Source organism: Dendrobates tinctorius, unplaced genomic scaffold (assembly GCF_039654945.1).
Source record: "Dendrobates tinctorius isolate UK_male_01 unplaced genomic scaffold, ASM3965494v1 ptg000069l, whole genome shotgun sequence".
Lineage (NCBI taxonomy): Eukaryota > Metazoa > Chordata > Amphibia > Anura > Dendrobatidae > Dendrobates > Dendrobates tinctorius.
Genome location: NW_027361737.1, coordinates 15,392,045 through 15,419,134, shown reverse-complemented (window position 1 = coordinate 15,419,134; position 27,090 = coordinate 15,392,045).

Here is a 27,090-nt window from a genome sequence, read left to right as displayed (position 1 = left end):
TTTATGTTGTAGTTTCTGCAGTGAGTTTTTATGGCAGGTATTTCTGCAGGGCAATGTGACCAGTACAAAAGGAACTATGCGCTGTCAATGTCCCATTTATGAAACTAGCGCCACTTTTTTCTCTTTCTCTCTCCAGTGCTTTGTGTTTAGGCTGATTATTGCTGGTATGCTGAAATGCTGAATGCCATTTACCACAGCAGCTGCCCTCTTGTATGTGCAAGTAGAATCCAGGACACTGTCTCTTCTCCACCACTCTCTCTTTTGGTAAACTCTGCTTCTCCTCCGCTGCTACCAAATCCTCCAACCTGCAATGCTGAGACTTCTGAGCCAGAACACACACACACCTTGCCAGCACAAACACCCAAACAGGACCATGGAAGGTCTTCTGGGCTCTCTTTGAAAGCTGTCCCTTTAGTTCCTTCTTTAGTAAGTCACATAGCCACAGTGCTCTTTGCAGTATCTTACATAGGTATAATTGGTCTTTGAGGGTGTCTTCACAATATGAAAAATATATGGAATTCAATTTTTAATTTATTATAATGCTTTGCTGAACTAATCAGTTGTTTTTTTTTTATCTCTTGCAATCATGATAAAAGCCTAGCCATGGGGCTAGTGGGTGGATAAAGTCTTTTGTCATTTGGAAAACAGTAAGATATCCATGGGCCATGTCTTTTCTTTATTTCTCGTTAACTTTTTGACTTTTTGGGGTGTAACCCAACTTCTAAGTAAACTTTTGAACTGCTTCATTATGTGATACTAAAGGCCCCTTTACATTTAGCAATGCACCAGCGATCCCGACCACGATACGACCCGGTCAGGATCGCTGGTGCATCGCTAAATGGTCGCTAGTGAGCTGCCAAACAGGCAGATCTCACTAGCGATGTAGCGTTGCAGCAGCGTTCGTTTCTTACCTTTCAGACGCGGCGATCCTGACGTCCTCCCACCCGCGTCCACACGTCGCTTGTCGGCGCCAGCAGGAAGCCCTGCAGGAAGCGCCCGACGAGAAATGGACCCAGCCGATCTCGCGTGATCAGCGACAGACAGCGGGGGAGCCGGTGGGAAGTGAGTATCACACATAGCGATATTGCTAGCAATATTGCTGCTGCGTCACAAAATCGGTGACGCTTTAAAGCCCCCTTAAGACTTTTGAAGGCATCCGGACCACACAGCTAAAGAATATATTGTGCATTTTATGCACTTATCGTGTCCTAACATCCATGGACAGACAAACTTGGTATGTAGTTTTGTGATCAGAAAATGAGAGAAGGGCATAAGTAAAAAAAAAAGATAATTAAAATGGTAATTTGAACATGATATATATGAACATCAGTTTCCACTATTACTATTCTAGTGCCAGGTAAAGCGTGGTAGTCAATTTAAAAATGTGTTGAACCGAATCCATACAAAGGAAATATTCTGGAGCAAGGAAGCGATTAAGTCTAAAGATTGTTATATTCAAGATTTGCCCACAATACTACAAGGATTTTATAATTTAATTGTAAAAGAGCATAAAAAATATATATTTTAAAGACTACAAACATTTTTTAATAAGTAGCTGTGACTTTCATTGTTTGTTTGCAAGATAGAATTAATTTGCTTTAGGCCGTGTGTATTTTTCTCAGGGCATAAAAAATGAAATGTTAGAATTGTAACGTTCAGTACTAATGACAGGGAAAAAAAAAACTTCGGCACATAAGTGCATCGACCAAGAATGCAGATTTTCTTCAGTCAGCATTGATCATTCTTAGTGCCATAGACAAGATGATTATCGTTAAAGATTGCTCCTTTGAATCATTTATGATAATCACTATGTCTTTGACTACTTTACACAGCAAAGGGTTTTTTTGCCATGTTTTCTTTACTTCCAGCCATGATTTTCACTAAACGTTATTCATTTTACAACTAAAACTTGCTTTACCATTTTCTATTTCAAGTATAAGGTTCTTGCAGAGTTCCTACTTATGCCTCTGTTTTGTACTAAATAATAGGGATATGGCATCCAGTTTTGACTCCACATTTTAAAAAGGATATTCAGAAGTTAATCTAGTTGCCTGTCTTTGAACTGACTTTTATTACAAGGGATGGAAGGCCTCTCATATGATGGGAGCTTGGAAAAGTTAGATGTGTTTAGCTTATAAAAAAGACACCTCAGAGGAGATCTCATTTACATGTATAAATGCATGTGTGGCCAATAGAAAGGACTAGCACATGACTTATTCCTTCCAAAGGCCATACTAATGACCAGGGGGCACTCATTACACGTGAAAGAAAGGTGATTTTGGCAGCCAAAATTTAAAGTTACAGTTAGAGTAGTCAGAATGTGGAATGCCTGACTACAAGCAGTAGTAATGGCAGACACACAGCACTCCTTCTGGTCACGGCAGGTGCAATACAAGTGTTATGATTTTCCTCCGGGTAGACATGTGATGTGCACATAATCATACTGTTTTTAAGGGCCTTTCTGTGACTATATGTGCATCCCCTTGATAAAGCTGTTAAACATCATTCATGAAACGCATGTTGGAGTTCTTGCCTCTGCTTCTGTACTAGCCTGGTTACTCCCTCACACTTTGGCAAGTGACGCACTGCTTTTCACTTGTATACTTTTTGGTCCTCATGGCCTTTGTATACCCTTGTCATATTTTGTGACTGTGGTGGTGTATACCCTTACCTCGTCTTACACACAGGTTTCCTTTGGGTTTGATGGAATAATCTCTGGCTGGCATTTCACTTGTTTATCTTTGTTACCTTGTGAATACAGCTTTGTACGATTAATAAAATCTTATTATATGCATTCATAAACTCCTCCTTTGTAGTTTTCTTTGTAGTTATATTAGGGACAAAATGTACAATTGGTGGAGAATGGTTGAACTAGGTTGAACCTAGGTCTTTTTTTCAACCTATCCAACTATAGGTCTCTCTCTGTGAATGGAGCCTGTATTGTACATTGTACTTCTACTTGAATGTAAATAAATAACATTTTTAAATTTTCAGTAGCTTTTTCTTTAATCCACTTGCAAAATTATTGTTACACACACCACCAAATTCTTCATGTAGAAGAGGCCGTCACAAAAAAAATCATGCTAGCTGTACATCTAGGATTATGGTGTGGGGTTAAATATAGTACAATAGCCTGGACCCTGAAATTTTCATTCAATGTAATCTAACTGCTTGATGTTTCCATAAGGAAGTGAGATAAAATGACCTCCTTGCTTCCCTTCTTTTAATTGTCTTTTGACTGTTGATGTTTACATATGTTAATGTAGATAATGTCTATGATAAATGCTTGTGGTACTGCTACATAGAAATATGCATTATCGCTAATATTTATGGCACTCCCACATTTATATATGTGTTACAATCCTTTGGAGAACTGTATTATGTTGTGTTTCTTAGTGTCATACTGTATATAATGTAATGTGACTAATGTTCATGTACAGTTTAGGGTAAGTAAAGTGCATCCTTTTTGGGGACATTAGAGGAGGGCACTTTAGTATTATAGTTTTTGATACCTACACTGTAGGTATAGCTTATAGGATGTTTATAGAGGGATAAGTGTAGGAGGGGCTGCCGGGTGGTAAGAGAGGAGTTTCTAGGAAGATAGGTCAGATGGGGCCAAGGTGCCCAAGTGTCCACATAGTCTATAGGCCCAGACAGCTCGGCAGCCACGTAATATTAAAGCGCTGCAGCCCATGTTATCCACGGCCACTGTACATCATTGCAATGGGCCAGAACAAAGAAGGAAAGATGTGGCGACTCATTGCTTGGGCGGAAGCCTTCAAGGCAGGATTCTGTTGGAGTGAGGAGTTGAAGAAAATTGGAGCTTCGACAAGATCGCTACAGATGGGCTGGATGCTTTACCAGAGGTAACCGAACCTGGTGATTGATGATTTCAAGTCTGGGGCGAAACAGGCAGAAGGAAGTGTCATCATGGTGAGGTCTGGCCAGGAAGGAATTGGGGAGCAGTTTAGGATGGTCCGGTCCAGGCATGTACTGCACAGAAGCGACAGCAAAGCAGGTAAAGATGAGGGAACAAGTGGATTCCATGATGTACCAACTCTGGATGTAACGTGTGAAGTATTCAGTAAAGAGAATGTTAAAGTTATCTTGGACTGTGTCTCCATTGCTAGGGGTTGCTTGGAAGAGGGACCGTCGTTGCCTGGGAAGTTCTCGGGGGAAGCTGAATTTGGAGATGCAGGTACGCTAAAGAGAAGAACACTAGGGGATGGACTGGACATAGATGTTGCAGTAATGCAGGTCTCGACTACAGTCCTGTCCCTCCCTTACATCTGGTGTAGTCGGCAGGATGCAACTACCTCACAATGCGGAGAACCCGCTGGAAGAAATGATGATGAAGATGTGTATGCGATTGCTGTGCCCCTGGAAGATGACCGGGAGAAAGAGCAAGTAGTTGCTGTATATGAAGAAAAAATTGTGGAAGAAACACTGGATTTGCCCACTACCAATTTTGTGACAGCACCGGACTTGACTACTGAATTGAACGTGACTGACTGGAAAAGAAAATCTAACACCTCTACTGTGACCAAGATGGCGGAGGTGACAATGGCGGGAGATGGTGGAGAAGAATGAACAATGATAACCGCATCCTTCGTGGGCATTGCCGTCATCTCCTGGTGCCAAAACCTGCCTGTCAGTATGCTCTGGTCCACCCCTGGTGGGTGCAGATGAAGAGGAGAAAGCCTCACCCCCTTCCACTGACCAACATTGGAGGGGAGGAGCAGCTGGAGGCGGTCCCACCTGGTGACAGGTGGGACTCAGAAGAAAACCTGGGAAGAAGCTGTACAATGCCATTTTGTGATCTTGAACTGGCCACGATGCAGCACTCTTGCACCAGTAACTGCCAAGGCGTGGGCCGCAACGAGTGGAGGTGGTGGCAAGAAAGAGTGGGAGCCCAGCCTCCTGAGACCAGCGAGGAACCAGCGGAGGACCCCATCTGTCCACCTGTGGAGTTGCCTCGGCCACAGAGTGTCCAGCTGACGGAGTTACAACCTTTCCAGAGATGGGATACTTTACTTGCAGAACCAGCGATGCAGCGCCAGACCTAAGGATCCGGTGAACTGGAACTCCTACTGTTTGGTCAGCGAGAACCGGAATTGGTGACTGCCCAGGAGGAACCGCGTCCAGGAGACAAGAACGAACCAGCACTCCATTCAACCATCAAGCACGCGGGCGTTTCCGCTGAAGGAGCCAATGTTCCTGAAAGTGCTACATCCACCTCAGCCCCATCGGAGCGGGTGAGTGTGCCCTCATTCCCGACCCCGGAGGGAAGGCCCTCCTCACAAAATCCTGTCCCGGAGGCCGTCATCCGCCCTCATGTTCCTATGGGGGAGCCAGTCCTTTCGCCCCAGCCGTTAGAATTCTGACCTATCTCTCACTCAGCCGCAGCTCTGGGGGCCACACACTACAACCCAGCAGTAGAGGTTCCATTCCCCACTCTCAGGCAGGCCGCCTGGGTGGAAGGAGTGATCCATGATAAAAGCAGTGGGAGAGGGAGGTCTGGAAGGAGCTGCGGTGGCGCTCTGGCTTGGCAGCACACCAGCGGATGGTTGGTATACACCGACATCGACCAGGGCTATGGCTTTATTCGGGAAGAATGGACAGACACTAAGGTGTACGTCAATGTGGCATCCGTCAAGTTTGGGCGGTTGCTACAATAAGGAGACGGGTTTCCTTCTTCCAGGAGGACTGTCCTGGAGTGTATTATGCGGTTGCGGTTAACCAAATACAATGAAGATGACAAGGCACTCTTCCCGGAGTTGGTGCAGGCCCAAACATCAGCCAGCACCCGGCAGTCTGATTGCACTACTATGGTGCCATCTACATTCTCTGCGGCCACAGAGATGGCATCTGGAAAGAAAGAAGTGGCATGCGGTGTGTGCCGTTGAAACTTGGAAAAGTAAAAAAAAGTGTGTTATGCTTGTTGCATCTCTGTTGGAGCTGCTGAGACTATTCCATGTTGCAGTGGGCACTGTAGCTCTAACAGAAGAAAGCCTCCACTCATGGTAAGCGGATGAAGTTCGGCCTCTGACAACGCAGAAGGTGAAGTGTTGTCAGTGTTTTTTATGTTTTTGTGTGTGATTTTGGCCTAGAGGACTGCGAGCTAGGCAGATTATATGGAGTCTATGGACTCTTTCATTCTTGTTGTACCCATTGCATCCAGTCTTCTCGAAAAAGGAGTGACTGTCTTCCTAACCGGAGAGCCCTGGAAAGACTGTACTCCCCTCAAAGGAAGGGGGTGGTCCTCTCCTAGGACTACTTTTTCACCTGTGGGAAGTGTAAATATGAACTGTCCACTGCTATTGATGAAGGTCTATAACTCCTGGAGGACTGGGAACTAGGGATAACACCTGTGCATCATGAACTGCGGTGCGTACCGGATGCGACTTACATTAAGTCAAGTGACTTGCGTAATCTAGGGTTAATGTTTTTAAAGTTTGAATCATGCCTTGGTCAAGGATAACCAAGTTCATGGAAAGAGGGAGTGTAAGGGGGTGGGATAGTATGACCTTGCTTCCTTTCTTTTAATTGTCTTTTATCTGTTGATGTTTACATATGTTAAAGTTGATAATGTCTATGATAAATGCTTGCGGTACTGCTCCATAAAAATATGTATTATCGCTCATATTTATGGTATTGCCACAGTTATATATGTGTTACCATCCTTTGGAGAACTGTATTATGTTGTGTTGTGTTTCTTAGTGTCATACTGTATATAATGTAATGTGACTAATGTTCATGTACTGCTTAGGGTAATTAAAGTGCATCCTTTTTGGGGAAATTAGAGGAGAGCACTTTAGTATTATAGTTCTTATACGTAGGGTAAGTGCAGTTCTGTTGTGGGCACACTACTAGTGTGCACTGTAGGTATAGCTTATAGGATGTTTAGAGAGGGTTAAGTGTAGGAGGGGATGACGGGTGGTAAGACAGGAGTTTCTAAGAAGTTAGTTTGGATGGGGCCAGGGTGCCCAAGTGTCCAGATGGGCTATAGGCCCGGACAGCTTGGCAGCCACATAACGTTAAAGTGGTGTAGCCCAAGTTATCCACGGCCACTGTACATTATTGCAGTGGGCCAGAACAGGGAAGGAAAGATGTGGCGACTCATTGCCTGGGTGGATGCCTTTAGGGCAGGAGTCGGTTGGAGTGAAAAGTTGAAGGTAGTTGGAGCTTCAACGAGATTGGTACAGATGGGCCGGATGCTTTACCAGAGGCAACTGAACCTGATAACTGATAATTTAAGTGATCTATGGCAAAAAAGTATGGTCTGTGTCATTAAGGAGTTAAAAGGGTATTACCATGTCCTACCAAAGGACCCTTCACACACTGACAAGCAAAAGGGTAACAATGATTTAAACTTTTGACTTTCAGGCTCCATATCTCACCATCCACTACTGCTTCGAGACTATCATCATTTTAGACATAATCATGTTCACTATCTCGTCCATAAATTTGACTTGCAGCTATTTTGTATATGATTAGTTATGAAGATTCTTGTCATGTTACTGCATTGTTACTGTTTTGTTCCTGGTTGTGGAAAAATCTTTTTCTTCTTGCACACTACAAAGTACAACATGTTCTCACATTGCCTATTTGCTCAGTGTGTAATTAGGTTGATTCCCAAGTGAAAGGTCACTGTTTTGAATCAAAGAGCAGCCGTGAAAAAATTTTTCAAAGAAAATATAAATACCATCATCCAGGTCATCGATAGTGGTCTCTCAGCTAAGAAAATTGCCAAACGGCATCATGTGAGCGCCATGACAGTTGGAAGAATACAAAATGAAGTCCATCCATCCATTCAAAGCCAAGAGGTGGACATCCAGGTAAAATATCAACAAATCGGCTCATCACAAGGTTACTCAGTTCTTGGGGTGACAAGGAAAGCAGTGGAGGTGATTTGTATGCTTCTTAATAGTGAGATCACAGATGTCCATGCAAGTTACAGTCTGGAATGGAGGCCCAAAACAGGTGAAGAAGCCTCAAATTCAATATTGTCACAAGAAGAGTCTTCTGGAATTTGAAAAAAAAAGGTTGAAAAGTGGATAATAGAAGTATCTAAATGGGTAATTTGAAGCAATGAGATGTAAGTTAATAGACTCGGTTCTGATGGGTACAAATAGGTGTACAGTGACATTACAAGAATATGCAAAATTAACAGGGCCGGACTGGGACTAAAATTCAGCCCTGGCATTTGAAGTTACACAGGCCCACTAGTCACATGGTGACTATATAATATTTTTGTACAGTTGTAGGTTACAAGCAGTGAGAGGAGATTAACACGACTATATAACATGTAGTCACAGCTGTGCCCAGTATTTCAGCTCAGTCCTATTTATTGCTTTTAGGTACAGTACTCCTCCCAAATCTCTGTCCCCTTTTGTACACACGGTGACAGAATTCCTGGCAGAACCGCTATCCATTGGGCAACCAGACCCCCTGGTCATAGCTGCCCCTATCATACCTCCCAACTTTTGAGGAAGGGTAAGAGGGATAAACGCCACTGCAAATTTTAGGCCACGCTCGGCCACACCCATTCCGCAACTAGTCACACCCATGTCCACGCCTAATCGCACCCATTTAGCACTGCTGATCACACTGACTTGTACTGAGGGCACAGTGGCTGGCATTATGGGCACACTGACTGGCACTAAGGAAGAGAGAAAACAGAGAGAGAGAGAGAAAAAAGAAAAAAGAGAAAGAAAGGAAGAGGGGGAAAAAAGAAAGAAAGAACAGAGAGCGAGACAGTGAGAGAACAGAGAGAGAAAGAAAGAGGGGAAAGAAAGAACAGAGAGAGACAGAGAGACTAGAGAAAGAAAGAGGGGAAAGAAAGAACAGAGAGACAGAGAAAGAATAGAGAGAGAAAAAGTAAAGTAAAGAAAAGAAAGAAAGAACAGAAAGAAAGGAAAGAAAAAGAAAGAAAGAGGGGAAAGAAAGAACACAGAGAGAGAAAGAAAAAAGAAAGATTAGAGAGAGAAAGAAAGAAAGAACAGAGAGAGAGAAAGAAAATGAGGGAAAGACATAACAGAATGAGAAAGAACAGAGAAAGAGAGAAAGAAATAAAGAAAGATTCTATAAAGATACTATAGCAGCCCGGCTCCCATTGTAGTGCCCACCTGAGCCTCCTTGTGCAGGACATATCATGATCCACTCACATGGCCGGCATCCCTGATTTCAAGGCGATCCTGCTGTCTGCGCTGTCGGAGGACACGGTGATGGATTTGAAGCATTCCTGGTTCTGTTACAATCTCCTCAAGAAATTATCTCACTTCCGGTCAGATTCAAGCACATCACTTCAGGTGGAACATCACGTGTATGTTTTAAAATGCTCCTCGGGGCTCCGCCGTGTACTCCTGTGTCCGTGGGAAAAGCCCGCTTTGTATGCTCCATACACATATGGCTCCGCTCCGTATACCCCAAACACACGCGGCTCCGCTCCGTACACCAAGTACACACGCGGCTCTGTTCCATACACCTCATACGCACACGGCTCAGCTCCGTACACCTCGTACACGCGGCTCCGCTCCGTACACCTCGTACACGCGGCTCAGCTCCGTACACCTCGTACACGTGGCTCAGCTCCGTACACCTCATACACGCAGCTGTTCCGTACACCTCGTACACACACGGCTCCGCTCAGTACACCCCATACACATACAGCCCTGCTACATCTACCCTGTAGACCCTTCCTGACCCCACGCATACTTATCTCATCCAGCACCATGACAACAGCCAACAGCACAGCAGAGTCTTGCAGACACCAAGAGGCAAGGCTGTGCGCACAGGACCTGTGATGAGGTCACAGGAGGGGCGGAGTCAGGGGTCACATGATCAGGGGTCTGGACAAAGGCTCCTGATCATGTGACCCCCTGACTCCTCCCCTCCTGTGACCTCATCACAGGTCCTGCGAACAGAGAAGGCAAGCGACACTGAGTGTGGCTGCGGGGGCGTCTCATGCTACGGCGAGGATGGGGTGCGTGGGGGGAGGCGTGGTGGCTTATCTCCCAGTCCCTGCAGTGCGGGAGGAACTTGGAAACTATCACCTCCGTGCCCACAGAGGGCCGGCGGCAGGAGCCACAGTGGCCGCAGCCGCTGGCAAGCGGCCAGATGATCGGGCGCTGCCGCCCGCGGCCCACATGACAGCGGCCCAGCGGGAAAATGCCCGGTTGGTTATATTGCCAATCCGGGCCTGATAATTAATCATATGCAAAATAGTTGCAAGTAAAATTTGTGTATGAGATAGCCACGATGGTTGTCTATAAATGAGAGTGGTAGTTTCAAGTTTGAAGCAGTAGTGAATAGTGAGATATGGCAGTGCTGTGGCATATGTTGGCACTATAGAAGCAAAAAAAAATTATTATTATGGCGCCTGAAAGTCAAAAGTTCAAAACATTGTTTCCCTTTTGACCGTCAGTGCATATCTTGAAAGGGACTCTAAAATTCTGTTGTCAATGGAGAGGTGGTTGAAATTGACATTCATCTGTATGGGAATTTTGACCACCTTTCCACTGACAGCTTCTATCTCAATAAGGTTAATTTCTTCGGATAGATGCAGGTCTCAATGGTAAAGTAACAGCAGAAAAATTATATCTCTCCTGCCACTCGCTCCTGCCTGACATAAAGGTATGTCAGTTCTCCATCCGTGAGCAGTGACAGCCATCTTTCATTGTGTTATGCAGAGGATAGAGTAGTTTAATATTTTTTCGATTGACTCAGAGCCAGCATCATAAGGGAAACATGGCAAAAACTACAGAAATCACAAATAAAAATTGATTTTTGCAAATGTTCAGGTATTTATAAGTATGTATTTTTTTTTTCTCAAACGTGTGGCTATCAGAAGCGTTACTGCATACTCTGCTTTTATGGTTTATGTTCTTATGTCACACATTTATGTAACTACATTTATATCAGTGTACCTTTATTTTTCTCATTGTGTCATATTTTTCATCATAAAGAGGAGAAATTAAGTAGTTAGTGTTCAACTGCTCCTTTGATACAAAGCTTCTACAATTACCTAGCAGGAGATGGATGAACCTTTAACCTGGTTATTTTACTATTTGGTCTACAGTATTATTTATTCTGAAAAATCACCTTGTGTTTAATTGTGTGAAATTGAAAACTCTAACTGGCACAGGCAATTAGCATGAATGTGCCAAACCTGTAACTTTTTTTCACCTAAAAAGCATTTGCTCACAAAGTCTCAATTATCAGCGTTTATATCAGAACTTTCCATGTAAAATTAATTTCCCTGCAGTTCAGAGATTTTGCATTCATGGGTAAGTAATTTTCATTTGTCCTGTAACTAAAGTAGGACATTATGATTCAAACAACAACTTTACTTGCTACATGGCAATTCCACAACTTTAAAAGAAATCTTACTATTGTAATAGTTTTTGGAGATATGAAAGGTTTGGCTATATTCTTTCAGAACAGTAGCACTCATGTCCATGGGATGTGAAGCCAAACTAAAGGTACCGTTACCAGCGATCCCGACTAGCGATATGACGCGGTCAGGATCGCTGGTGCATCGCTTGGTGGTCGCTAGTGAGCTGCCACACAGGCAGATCTCACCAGCGACATCGCTGGGGACGGGGGTCGCTACTTACCTGTCAGACGCGGCGATCCTGCGTCCTCCCGCCCGGCTCAACTCGGGAAAGGTCCAGGAGCTTCTCGCGCGATCAGCGATAACCAGCGGGGGAGCCGGTCGGAGGTAAGTATCACATGCAGCGATATCGCTGGCAATATCGCTATAACGTCACAAAATCGGTGACTTTACAGCGATATTGCTAGCGATATCGCTATGTGTAATGGGGGCTTTAGAAAGTATGCTCCTCAACTTTGAAATTGAAACACCAAGAAGGAAAAGTCATGGAATTATGAAAATCACAGGATATATAGATATGATAATTGTACACTAACTATGATAAAATGGAAACAAAATTTTCCATTTCGATTTATTCGGTATTGAATATTAACGCCACAAAGAAATACAGGCACATACATATATTTTATGTTACAAAGGCAGTTATTAATGGTTATCTGTGGAATATTTGTCTTGTGGAATGCACTTGGCCATGCAAATCATCAAGAGTCGCTGCTGGCAGTTACCTCTGCAGTTGCAGACCAATGATGTTGTCATTATAATGTATAAAATGATCTATGATTTCCCTTATTAGCACACCTTCCGTAATCTTCCACTCTCTACACTTTTCCAGAACTTTCAGCATATACTGAACTCTGCTATACCAGTGGTGAGGGTTTGACCCCCCTTCCTTCCCCCTGTCTGTCATGCCTGCAGCTCTATTCCTCCTCTGCCTGCATGTAACACTGACAGTCTGTAACCTGAAACTCCAGCTCACTCACTCCTTCCTGGCTCCCTCCTCCACCCTAAAGAATGTTAATTAGCAGAGAGAATTGCCTTTGTCTTCACCATGTGCTCTGAGCCTCTCATAGCCTATAATTAGAATCTAATCATTTGGTCATAAGGCGACATGAGTTTGTTAGAAATATGAAAATGACATATCTGGGACGTGCATTGACAAAGCATCATAGCCCGTGTTTTTCTCAGTTCCAGTGCCAGCAGAACCCAAGAAATGGATTTCTCCTGAACAGAGTTGAATAGACAGCCAGTGTTTGGTGTTATAAGTACGGTAATTTCAAGACCAGATGAGTGATGAGTCTGCCGTTATTCTGCTAAGTTCTTAAGCCAGGTTATGATTATTATAAGTTTTCTTACCAAAATGTGCACCCTGGCAGCTAGGGGAGGGTGCAGGTAAATCAACCCCTTTAGTGATGTCACAAGGCCAGAAGTATAAGTTACTGCAACTAAGCCCACCCCTCAGTTGCTGCCTGGACGCTGTTGCATCAAGACCCACCATGCATTTTGCTTTGTCACCCCCTCCCCCGCAAGCATGGTTAGCCTGGAATGATCTAAGCAACATGTAAGTGTTCATTTTCTGTTTTAATCCTCTTTTATTTGTAATCGCTTTGTACATACTTTTAATTGTCTCATCTTGTAAAAAAAGTTTATACCTTCTGTAAACACTGCCTACCTTTTTGGAGTAAAATATAAAATTACTAGTTTGTCTCTATGCTCTATACTGAATGTCCATGTGCCTGTAGTTAATTACGCTACTAATCTGGGTTGGCTCCGTACCGCTTTATTAATTTGGAAATATTAATAGAGAAATTGGAAGCTGGTGGCAGCGAAGTGTGTTCTGGGCAGGTGGATAGCGCTAGCAGTGACGGAATGGGTTTCATAAGCTGATTATTTGGCTGCAGCCAGAGCATTTACAATTCCCTCGCTGCAGCTTGCCTAATAGCCAGTCCACAACAAGCTGCCCATCCGGCGATCAAATATCCTAGGTGCCGTTCCCTGGGCCTGAGGGTAAGAGGGGCGCCGGAGAGCTGCGAGTTCCAAAGCAGAACTAGAAAGTGGGATATACATAAATATACACATTGTACAAATGTAACACATTGTTGGCAGCGTTGGGATAACTAAAATAAGCCACCCTGCGGTAAATTGATAGGTCAAGACTAGCTTGCTGTTTTTCATCACATTGTGGCAGCGGTGGGATAACTAGGACAAGCTCCTTGTGCATGTGATAGCCGTGTGTGGCCAAAGGTCACCCCCGTTTTCATGACAGACGTCCCACACATACTTGATGCAAGTCCTGAGACTCTGCAAGTCATGGTAACATGTTTCAACCACACAGAATGATCATAATAGCACAAGCAGAATGTGGCATGGCATTATCGTGATGAAAAACTGCTCCTGAGGCACTTTTGATAAATGGCCGTACTACTGGTTTCATGACCAAATCAATTTAATGTAGAGCTGTTACTGTACCTGGAAAGAAGTCTAATGAGGTCTGGCACCTATAAATTATGCCATTACACACCATAAGTCCTGTGAATGCTTCCTCATGAAGTTCCACTGACCATATGGTTTCCAGACCAATTTACAGCTATCAATGCTTTCAAGATAGAATGGTACTCATCGCTGAAGAGGATATGTCTCTATTCCAGTCTTTATTTATGTACCGGTGGGCCCAGGCACTCACACCTGCTGGCATACTGGCCAGCAGCTGCCTATGGCCCCCACTGCTCCAGGGACCTCCAGCCAGTGGCAAGTCACTAAGAGCCTGTCCTCTCTACTAAAGAGAAATTAATATTAACGCTTCCCCATGCCCTCCATGGGCATGGAAAGGAGTGAATACCATTTCACTTTAATAGGCTGAGACAAACACTGCTCGCTGGAGCATGTGATGTACCCCAGAGGTTGGCCACTGCAGGGCAGCTAACCTTGAGGGCAATCGCAAGGCAGGGAGCGATCCCTGTAGCTTGGCAGCAGAACGGAACTGCAGGGATAAAATGCCATCTTGTTTCCTGCCCGGCACTTCCTGTCTGAGATAGCACAGCTGAATGACATCATCATTCAGCAGAGCTGTATCAAAGAGAAAGCTACTGGGATGTGCTGTGGCTGTGGGCAACATGCAGAAAGGTTAATGGTGCTGTGTGTCTGTCTGCCTGCATGGAGTATGGTGCTTTGTGTGTGTGAGAGAGAGTGGTGCAGTGCTGTGTGTGTGGTGCTGTGTGTGAGAGTGTTGCTGTGTGTGTTTATTGGAGATTGGAAATGATGTGGGTGATGGAGTGAGCAGTGATTAAGTGGTGGGGGAGAAGGCAATGTTGGTGGTGGTGGAAAGGATGATGGGGTGGTGGGGGAGGAAGCAATGATGGAGGTGGTCAAATGGGAAATGATGGGGTGGTGGAATAGTCAATATTGGGGGTGGTGTGGGAGAAAGCAATGATGGTAGTGGTGAAAAGGAGAATGGTGGTGGGAGAGGAGGCAATGATGCAGGTGGTGGAATGGGCAATGATTGAGTTGGTGGAAAGGGCAATGATAGGGGTGATGGGTGAGAAAGCAATGATTGATGTGGTGGTGAGGACAATGATGGGATGGATGGGGAGAACAATGATGGAGGTGGAGTGGGACTGCATTATACCCTATGAGGGAGGCTGCATTATACCCTATGAGGGGCTGTTATACTTTATGAGAGTGCTACATTATATTCTGTGGGGGGGCTGCATTATATTCTGTGTGGGGGCTACATCATACTATATGAGGGGGGCTGCATTATGCCCTAAGATGGGGCTAAAATATATTCTATGGGGAGCTGCCTTATGAGGGGGTTGCATTCTACTCTGAGGGGGCTACATTATGTTCTGTGGAGGGGCTGCATTAAACTATATGAGCGGGGCTACATTATATTTTGTGGGGTGCTGCATTATACCCTATGAGGGGGTTGCATTATATTCTATGAGAGGGCTGCATTATATTCTATAAAGGGGGCTGCATTATATTCCATGAGGGAGGCTATATTATATTCTATGAGTGGGGCTACTTTATATTCTGTGAGGGGGCTACCTCAAGTCCTGCTATGTAATTAAGATGTGAACTACTTTATATTATACCCTGATATTACCGCGTTTTGCCACATAATTGGTGGTCTTTTATATATTTCTATGTAGCCACATAGTAGGCCCCAAAATTAATTTTCTCTGTGGGCCCAAGGTGCTCCAGTCCGATGCTGGCTATGTGTATCCTGCTTTGCTTGATTGTACTATTATGACCTTAAGCATCTCCAAATTTGTCATAGAGGACAACTACATGAGAGAACACATGGTGACTCCATCTGTGTTGTTATAGTCGAATGACCTGTCGGCGAATAGGCCTGAATCCCTTTTTGTGTGGGGGTTTAGATATATACCCCAATGAAGCTGCGGAGTGTAGGAAAAAGCCTGTGTTAACCCAGCCTAAACACCAAGATATATGCTAATATTTAGTATATGAAATTCAGACTCTATTACTGCTATATTGAGTATAGCTCTCAAATTAATTTACTTAGTGCACAAATTGATAGCACCCAAGGTATGTAATTGCCTGTAATTCTGCGTGGCATTCATACTTGATACTGAATAAATCGAGATTTTTGAAAATTTTGTTTCCAGTGTTTCATCATTGTATATTATAAACTTGTCTATCGATCCTGTGATATCCATAACTCTATGACTTTTCCTTCTTAGTACTGCAATTTCATTGTTGAGATGTGTATATAGAATATGAAGACACTGGCTGTATTTTTTTAGAAACAGCATCACTTTTTCATTGGCTATGTGTTATTGTTGTAGTTTTAGTCTGCTGTCCATTGTCAGTCTTTGACAACTTACATGTTTGTCCCATTACTACACTGGGATTGAAGCAATGGGCCATGCTAAAATATGATTAGCAGTTTTTTACTTAAAAAAAAAAGCCTAACAGCTGATAGATGTTGCTCGATCCATGGGTAACATACATCAGACACTGGCTGTATGATTTCAGCCATCCATGTATGACTCTGCAATGCTGCAGCATTTCAGAGAAAAACATATTAAAAAAAAGCCACAGGACTAGATGGAAAGGTGGGTCTCAGCATCTTCTCTCCGCCTGCTCCTCATGAGTGACAGGTCTCTTCCTCAGTGCATGCGTAGGGTGACACCTGTAAGTCACTGGTAGGAGATGGAAAGATTGTTGTTGCACACCCATAGACCAAAATTATCGATTCTTACGCAAAATATGAAAGAGACTAGTGCATGTTGCTAAATGTTTCACATGGACATTCGGTCTATGTGAAAACACTATCATCTGAAACTCCTAGTTGAATAACATTGGTCTCAGTGTTGTTAGTGTGAGGTTGGCTTTTTCCACGGACAGCACTAGGACCAAAAATACGGGCTTGTTCATGTACCCTCATGAAGCAATAATTTGCTCAGTTGCCTTATTAATCATTTTGAGTAATTGATTTATCTGTTACAATCATAAAGAACCACTCAATGTTATATAAAGCAACCTAAACACATCATGTACTGCATTTGAGAAAATATTTCCTGATAACATTGCCACATCATATGTGTAACATGTTTGTGATTCATTTATTAAGCTTGAAGAAAAAGGAGTAAGAGATTAGAAGTAATTGGAAATTTGACAGAATACAGTATGTTCTAAAATCTTGCTTAGCACTTTATGACTCTCACATAAGCAACCCGAGATAGATGCGGTTTCCAGAGGTTGCACCAACTGGACATTGAATATGTCAATGATTGGTTTACCCCTTTAAGTTTGCTGAATTGAACTCAAAATGAGATAGTATTCTATAATGAAGAGCAAAGTAGTAAAATAGAAAATTTAAATTGTTGGATTATTTTTTTATAAATAGCTACTGTACTTGAAAAATGTTTACTTTTTTTGGGATGAAGTTAAAAACATTTGTTCACTTAATGAAAAATGATTATTATAGGAAATATGAAGTGCCTGCCTGTCTGTGTGGTATCATGTACAAACCAACAAGCCATTATAAAAATGGCAAGAATACAAAAGGCATTAAATAGATTTTACCAGATGACCTTGAATTGTAACACCCTGCCATGATGGGTGGCAATAATGAAATAACACCTGTAACAAGAAGACCCTTTTGATAGAATCCTTTTATAATTGGTGGATAAAGGTTGACCTTGATGGACCTAGGTCTTTTCAACCTATGTATCTATGTGTATAAATCTTGTAACAATTTACAAGCTCCTTTTGATTTTTTCATCTTGTGTTTAGGAAAAAGTATCATACATAAGCCACCAAGGTGCCACTAGTCAGAATATTTAGAACGCTATTTACCAATTACACTTTCCTACTGTCATTTTTTATTTTATTCGCTAACCTTTTACGTAAATTCATCAGAATGGCAACTTGGTTTATAAATTTTGTGCAAAGCAAAAAAAAGTGTCTCTTTGTTCTTTAAACATTTTTGTGAAAAGTCAGATATTTTCAAAATGCCACCAACAATGTTCAGAAATTTCTAGTGTACATAAAATTACACCAGGGTGGAGGGTAAAAGGAATACATTTATGATTAAATTTGATACTTTCCGAAGAGTCGGTAATGAATCTGGCAAAAGCATCTGGAAACTCTAAACTGCAACCACAGAGGAAAATTTTGAAAAAAAATAATAACATGCAAGCACATATAACATAGACTTGAAAAACTGTGCAAATGGAAAGATGAATTTGGAACAAACAAAAAAAGACACAAAATCTAATAAAAAAAAAACAGGTGGAAATGTAATAATAAATCTGGCCCTCAAAGGGGTTGTCTGACCTTAGGCTACAAGTCTGCAGTCACCCTCACCCTAGGTGACTGTAGAATTTTGAATCCTCACATTGCACATTTGAATCCTCAAACTGTAAAGCGCTGCGGAATATGTTAGCGCTATATAAAAATAAAGATTATTATTATTATTATTGCACTCTGCTGGCTGTGAGGATTCTCCAATGCTGGAGCAGGGAGTGGATTGTTATGTGACCTCACGTACATCATTTGATTACTTTTAGCTACATTCCAACTAGACTTGTCTGGCCTTGCTGAATACACTTGCATTGAGCAAGGCTGTGCCATCTAGTCAGCTGTTGGCACATGACCACATGTGGTAGTTTAAAGCCGGACAACTCCTTTAATCTGTTTCATAAATGACAGCTTATACTTATACCTTTATGACAAAGATTTTCCTAAAATTGCATGCTAGCAAACATACAATTTGTGAGGTCCAATCAGTACAAAGTAAAAATATTACAGCCTTTTATTAAAATTAGGAAGACAAGTGCATAATATCATCCAATAAATTTATGATATCGTAATGAATTAACAGCAGGACATCCACATCAGAATTGTTTGCGTTTGCCATCTTCCCAAAGCGTAGGGGGCAAAATGAAAGAACACTAGGGGCATTTGGCTATTCAGTACTACCCACTGACTTGAAGTAACACTTAGTATCCTTAACCGCTTCATGACCAGAGATATTTTCATTTTTGCATTTTTTGTTTTTTACTCCCCTTCTTCCTGGAGCCATAATTTTTTTATTTTTCTGTCAATATGCCCATGTGAGGACTTGTTTTTTGCAGGATGAGTTGTATTTTTGAACAACACTATTGGTTTAAAATTGCAATCCCACAGTTGTTTTGTTTTTCTTTTTTACTATGTTCACTAAATGCTAAAAATGACCTGTCATTATGATTCTCCAGGTTATCATGAGTTCATAGACACCAAACGTGAATAGGTTCTTTTTTTATCTAAGTGGTGAAAAAAAATCCAAAATTTGTGAAAAAAATGTGCCATTTTCCGATACTCATAGCATCTCTATTTTTGATGACCTCTGGTTGGGTGAGGGCTTATTTTTTGTGTGCCAAGCTGACTTTTTTAATGATACCATTTTGGTGCAGATATGATCTTTTGATCGCCCGTTATTGCAGTGACCAAAAAAAGGTAATTCTGGCATTTTGACTTTTTTCTCACTACGCCACTTAGTGATCAGGTTAATCCTTTTTTTTGATAGATCAGGCGATTCTGAAAGCGATGATACCAAATATGTGTATGCTTGATTTTTTTTTTATTGTTTTATTTTGAATGGGGTGAAAGGGGGGTGATATGAACTTTTATATGTTTTTTTATATTTTTAAAAACTTTTTTTTAACTTTTGACATACTTCAATAGTTTACATCTGTGACTAGAAGCTGCCATAACCCGATCAGCTCTGCTACATACAGGCGATGAGCAGATCGCCTGTATGTAGCAGAATTACTCACTTGCTATGAGCACCGACCACCGGGCGGCACTCATAGCAATCCGGCAGTTACAACCATAGAGGTCAGCAGGAGAGATCTGGTTGTCATACCAACCCATTGGTGACACGTAATCACTTGACGGGGTTACCAATGGGCGGATTTCCTGCTTGCTTGCTGGAAGCTGGTGTTAAATGCTGCTGTCAGAGTTTGACAGCAGCATTTACTGGGTTAACAGCCACGGGAGGATTGTGCTTTCTCCCACTGATGTGGTGGCACATTTCAGCTGTTAAAGACAGCTGACATGTCTTGGAAAAGATGTGGGCTCACCGCTGGAGTCCATATCAAAGGGAGGGTGTCCAACATCAGCGTATTATTACGCCCAATGTCGAAAAGGGGTTAAACATTGACCTTCCTCAATGGAAAAGTTCTGGTGCGATGGAACCAGAAGGTCTGTACTCATGATTGATGGAAGGCCTACACTTCCTCTCTATTTCATGCTAACATTTGCAGAATTTTAATTAAGTTATTAAATTATTAATAGTGGGAAAACTTTTTTGACCTGGCCACAAAAATACTTTTTAAACTATAGGATATAGAATAAATTGATAATATATAGAGAAAAGAATTGAACAAAGCAATGAGTTGAGTTTGTAGCAAAGTTAGCTTCCTTCCCACATCCTCTTTGCTGTGGTCGCCATTCATTTTGGTAGAAGTGAATTAGAAAATTAGTCAGAGAATTTTCTTTCTTCTTATATTGTCTGTCCTTTTAAAGTTCAAGGGGAATGATATTATGACAGGATCTTCAAAATTCTAAGCAGTGAAACATTATAGCCGCTTTATGTGATCCTTCATTGCACATTGTATTTTCCCATTAGCTATATCCTCGCTAATTTTACTTCTTCAAATGATGTACAGAAAACAGGCAGAAACACAAGACCATGCAAGCAACGCAAAACAGTAGGACGAGACATAAACCAGGCATTAGCACATGGCATAAAAGTAAATACTGAAAGCAAAGCCTGAAGGGTTTACAACTCAATTGAACTCATAATCTAAGAATTACAAATCATATGGTAATCTAGACTACTGACGAAGAGGAATAGGATCCATGTGGGAGACAAATCCAACAACATGAAGTCAGCATCTGGTTTTATTTTCTCACTGTATACAACATACTAAATACAATTAGAAAAAAATCTATACTTCATAACAATAGCATATACATAAATAAGTACCGTAAAAAAAACACTTTTTTTATGTCTTGAGCTTTAAAAAAAAGTTTCTGTACAGCGAGAAAAATGCTCTATTTCAACATATGCTATATATTCCCACATGTATAATGTGAAGGGGTCACTACTCAATATTGAGCCAGTGTTCCTTTTTTAGTTTAATTAATTGTATTTATTTTCTTTTTTTCTTGTTTTATTATATCACCTATATCTGTATGTGCAGCACTGTTTCAGAGTAGATCAAATATCAATATGTACATTTATGATCCAGGTTTTTCTTACTTTGTTTTACATATACCTTTAAAAATATTAAATGTTTTAATGCCGCGTGCCTGCTGTCCATCATCGTCAAATTGCAGCAGAATAGAAGGTCTCAGCGACTGAAGGTCTGTTACAAAGTGTGAACAAATAACAGCAACAGATTTAATATTTAATTCACCAACATCTGTTGACTTGTGCTACCCGAGCGCAAAATGAAATCTATTTCCATTTGTAATTTGTTTGCCCACATACATTCTCCAGCGCGATACGACCAGAATGAAATGTTATTTCTCCTTGTCTGCTTGAAAGATAGAAAAACAGCTTTCTGATGGATTCCTCACATCCACCCTGTCATTCCATTTACCCTTCCCAGGGCGCTCTATTCATTCTTTTTAATAAATATGAAATATTTGCAGATGTGGGTAATGCAATTATAATAAAATTATGTCATAACATTGGCAGTCTTTTATCATATTAATTATTGTTTTGTTTCTAGACCTAACAATTACCAGTGACAGCAACAAAATGACTTTCACTATTTGTATTGAGGTCAGAGCAGCTCATAGGTGGATGCAAAAATAGACCAAAATGAGCGCTCTTATCACCTATAGAATAGCTTCTGTTTGAAATATTGAAAGGCAATCATTATGACATAGGAGGCTTACATATCATACTTTTTTTTACTTTTTGGGCATTCCTTTTTCGTACTTGTATTGTGCTTACTTCGGAGAATAAAATGTAAAGAATTGTTCAAACTCCATCTGTACAAAATGTGTTCAGACATGCCATTGCTCCATATGTTATCTATGGGACTCTATTCAAATGGAACTTCTTGCTTTTGATAGAGATCCAGCAGTCAGAAAGTTATATCCTATCCTGTAAACAGATGCTTAAAGGGATCCTGTCATGTGAAAAAAATGCTATTAACTTTCAAATACGGGGTTAATCTGTACATTGATAGCATTCTGAACCTGCCCACCACCTACACTTAGACCCCCGTTGCTGGAAATTGAGTCAGCGCTCTGTGTATAGAGTGCGGCGGCTGTAACTGCACTCCCAGCACTGACTGACAGCCTTAATGCTGATCTGCTCTCAGTCAGTGCTGGGGGCATGGTTACAGTTGCAGATCAAATACTTATTTTTCACTGCAAAATGCAAATACATTAATATAATTTATACAATGTGATTTTCTTGTTTGTTTTTTTTTTGATATTCTATCTCTCAGTGTTAAAATTAACCTACCCATAAATTTACAGACTGTTCATGTCTTTGTCAGGGAGCAAACTTACAAAATCAGCAAGGGATCACATATTTATTTCCTTCACTGTAGATATCCATCCAATTTCAATGATATTGACAGGTTTGGACAACTCTGATAATGATTATCAGGGATTAAAGGACTGCATTATTTACTGACAACTGCCATCCTACATATGAGATCATTGTCTAATCCTACAGAAATCGGCAAGATTGACCAACTTTTATATACAGGTGCATCTCACAAAATTAGAATATCATCAAAAAGTTAATTTATTTCAGTTCTTCAATACAAAAAGTGAAACTCATATATTATATAGTCATTACAAACAGAGTGATCTATTTCAAGTGTTTATGAGTATGGCTTACAGACTATGAAAACCCAAAAGTCATTATCTCAGTAAATTAGAATACTTTATAACACCAGCTTGAAAAATTGATTTTAAAATCTGAAATGTTGGACTACTGAAATGTATGTTCAGTAAATGCACTCAATAATTGGTCGAGGCTCCTTTGGCATCAATTACTGCATCATTAAGGTGTGGCATGGAGGCGATCAGCCTGTAGCACTGCTGAGGTGTTATGGGAAGCATGAAGTTCTCTAAAATTTCCTGGCAGATGGCTGTGCTGACTTTGGACCTACATCACAGTGGACCTACATCAGCAGATGACATGGCTTCAGAAACCATCATTGATTGGGAATACTTCACACTAGACCTTTGAAATCAAGGTACCAGAGTCTGGAGGAAGTGTGGAGAGGCACACAATCCAAGCTGCTTAAGGTTTAGTGTGAAGTATCCACAATCAGTGATGATTTGGGGAGCCATGTCATCTGCTGGTATAGGTCCACTGTGTTTTATCAAGACCAAAGTCTGTGCAGCCGTCTACCAGGAAATTTTAAAGTACTTCATGCTTCTCTCTGCCCACAAGCTTTTTGGAGTTGGATATTTCATTCTCTAGCAGGACTTGGCACCTCTCCACACTGCCAAAAGTACCAGTACCTGGTTTAAAAACAACAGTATCACTGTGCTTGATTGGCCAGCAAACTCGTCTGACCTTAACCCCATAGAGAATCTATGGGGTATTGTCAAGAGGAAGATGAGAGACTCCAGACCCAACAATGCAGATGAGCTGAATGCTACTATCAAAGCACCCTGAGCTTCCATAAAACCTCAGCAGTGCCACAAGCTGATCGCCTCCATGCCACACCACATTGATGCAGTAATTGATGCCAAAGGAGCCCCGTCCAAGTATTGAGTGCATTTACCGAATATATATTTCAGTAGGCCAGCATTTCGGATTTTAAAATAATTTTTCAAGCTGGTGTTATAAAGTATTCTAATTTACTGAGATAATGAATTTTGGGTTTTCATTGGCTATAAGCCATATTCATCAACATTACCAGAAATAAACACTTGAAATAGATCTCTCTGTATGACTCTATATGATATATGAGTTTCACTTTTTGTATTGAAGAACTGAAATAAATTACCTTTTTGATGATATTCTAATTCTGTGAGATGCACCTGTAAATGCCAGTTTAGACTTGGAAAAAAACAGCAATCTAAATCGTTTGTATTGGAAAATCCTCAATTTACATGTTTCTCTAGATTTTCAAATCTCCCTAAAGAATTCCAAAGTAATGTTTAGCTTGCAATAAGCTAAACTGGAATTTTTTTTAGACTGATCTCTTTTGTATTCAGATGTAAGGATTTTCTTATTCACGTTACAATTTAGAAAGTCAGTAAAGATTACATCATCAGAAGTCTGCACATCGTGCACAATGATTCCTCCCGACAGCTTTATTTTCCTAATACCGCACCAAGACCTCAGTTTGCGCTAGCTGCCTTGGTCATCAAAAAGATTTTTGACAGAATATACTAGACATGAGGCAATTACTTTCCCTTTGGTGTAGGTTACTCAATATGATTTTGTTCAAGCAATTATAAAAATTTCCATTTTCTACCGGATTCTTTTTGGGAAAGGCAAAAACCCAAACTTATGTTTCTGTCACATGACAAAAGGCGTTAATGGTAAGCACAGAAATAACATACCACCATTGCACTGAGATTTCCTATTATCTTGCATTAACATTAAAAACTCCACTCAGGTTAAGCAGTGTAAAAAGAAGCAGGCCTCACGTTAGCCCGGTGTGGAGTGTACGGCAGTGAGTCTGTTTTTCCATAGGAAATGCATTGCTTGGAGAAAAAGGACAAATGGTAAGACCCCTGTCTAGTATCATTTTCACTACATTACCATGTCATAAAAAGCAGACTTGTTTTTACAATGATCTCACACAGACTTACAACCAACTGGGTTTTTCTCTTGACATGCGGGCAACAGCATAATGCATTCCTATTTGCTGCTGGACAAAACCATGAAAAAAGAAACATTGCTACATGTAGGTTTGTGATTTACGAATATAGAGTTTTTTGTTGCCTCCACATTCTACTGTAAGAACGTGTTTGACTTTTGGCACACGTCTTGAGTTATTTGTGGTTTTGTGAAAAATTAAAGGTAAATCTACTTCATTATTTTACCTAACACTTATCACATGGTACTGATTTTCCAAATCATAGCTGCCTCTGGGAAACTGTAATATTCACTAAAAAATATATAATGGATATACTTATTATAAGTATTATATTACAGCATATCCAAGAAGTATTGTTTCTCCTTGCGCAAACCAGATCTCAAACATTACACTGATGAGGGTCAGTACCCCAAAACACAGTGTCTGCAAATTGAGATTCTGGTTTGGCTTTTATCATAAGTCATGTAACAAGGCTCGTTAAAGGGTCAACATTGACTTTTGGGATTGCTGCTTCCAATAGATGGCACTAGAGTTTTAGTCCTCTTCCTCTCTAAAGAAATAATTTGCATATTATAGCATAAAGATGGATATATGTTCTATTTATGATCTACATGGATAGAATAATTGATAACTGAATGACGTCTTAATAGTGTTCAATATTGAACAAAGCTATGATGAACCTCTTGGAAGACTTAAATTGTGTAGGCCATACATTATTTATTATATATATTTATTTGTGTCATGGTATGAAAGCCCCATGCAGACTCAGAAACTTAGCTGAAAAAGTTAATAGCTTGCATGGAAATATCAGTATCACTTTCTCAAACAATCATACTGTGAACAGCAGACAAAAGTATCAAATATCCAATGGTAATTATAACTCTCACTTGCCAGATCTAAGGTATGGTGAAAATTACAATAATAAAGTACAGCTATTCACTGCTATTCAATGGAGCATTATGAGAAACTGGGTCTGAGCAAAAAAAGTAAATTAATGTGCATGCAAAATGTAATTGCATATGAACACATGACCTTTACACAGAAAAAAACAAAAACAAAACACAAAACAAATATCCTGGAATAAAAAAGTTAAAAATATATTGCAAAAATTGCATGAAAGTAGTAATAATAGTAATAATAAGGGTATTTAGTTAACATAATTTTGATCAAAATAATGTAGAAGTCATCCTGCCACGTCAAGGCAACCCCCTTGAACACATGACCTGTACACAGAGAAAACCAAAAACAAAACACAAAACAAATATCCTGAAATATTTTTTTTTTTCAATAGAGCATTATGCCCAAGCAAATTTATTGTACTCATAGGTTCAAATAAATGATAGCAGTAAAAACAGTGTCTTGTAGTTTATTTGAAAGAGAATGAGTCTTGGTCAATTGCCCACCCAGAGTTTCACCTGCTCAGCTTAATCTGGGGTATGTCTACGTGATTTACCTTTCAACCCTATTACTTCTTATATCATTTTGTGACCAATGGCAATCCTCAAACATCTCAAATAGGCTGTACAAGTACCGTATATACTCAAGTATAAGCCATCCCGAGTATAAGCCGAGGCACCTCATTTTGCCACGGAAAACTAAGTAAGCTTATTGACTCGAGTATAAGCCGGGTATGTATTGTCCCCTCATCCCTGTCCTGGTATGTGTAACTCCCCCTGCTGTATGCATGGCTCCTCCGTCCTCCCCCTGCAGTATGCATGACTCTCCTGTCCTTCCCCTGCTGCATGCATGGCTCCTCCATCCTCCTCCTGCTGTATGCATGGCTTCTCCATACTCCACCTGCTGCTTGCATGGCTCCTCTGCCCTCCCCCTGTTGTATGCACAGCTCCCCCATCCTCCCCGTCATACTCACCCCCCTCCCTGCGTGGTCTCTGCACTTCCCTGCTTCTCCGATGGTCTCCGGTGCCGGCAACTTCTTCCTGTGTTCAGCGGTCACGTGGTACCATTCATTAAAGTAATGAATATGTGCTCCACGCCTATGGGACACTGACTCGAGTATAATCCAAGAGGGGCACTTTCAGCCTAAACAAAATGGGCTGAAAATCTTGACTGATACTCGAGTATATACGGTAATCACATCTGTTAACACAGATCTAACTGATTAGACTCGGCCATGATGATAATAGTATATTGTAAACCAAATAAGGAAATTATATATGTGTATATATATATATATATATTTTATTTATTACTGACTTTAGTATTCGGCTAAAATATCCATAATAGTGAAAAAAATAGTATGCAAAAAAATTTAGAATTAATACATAAAAAAAGGCAAATTCAAGAGATATAACATGAATGGTACAAATGGCTTACCATATCATAAAGCTATGAAAACACACAAATCTATAT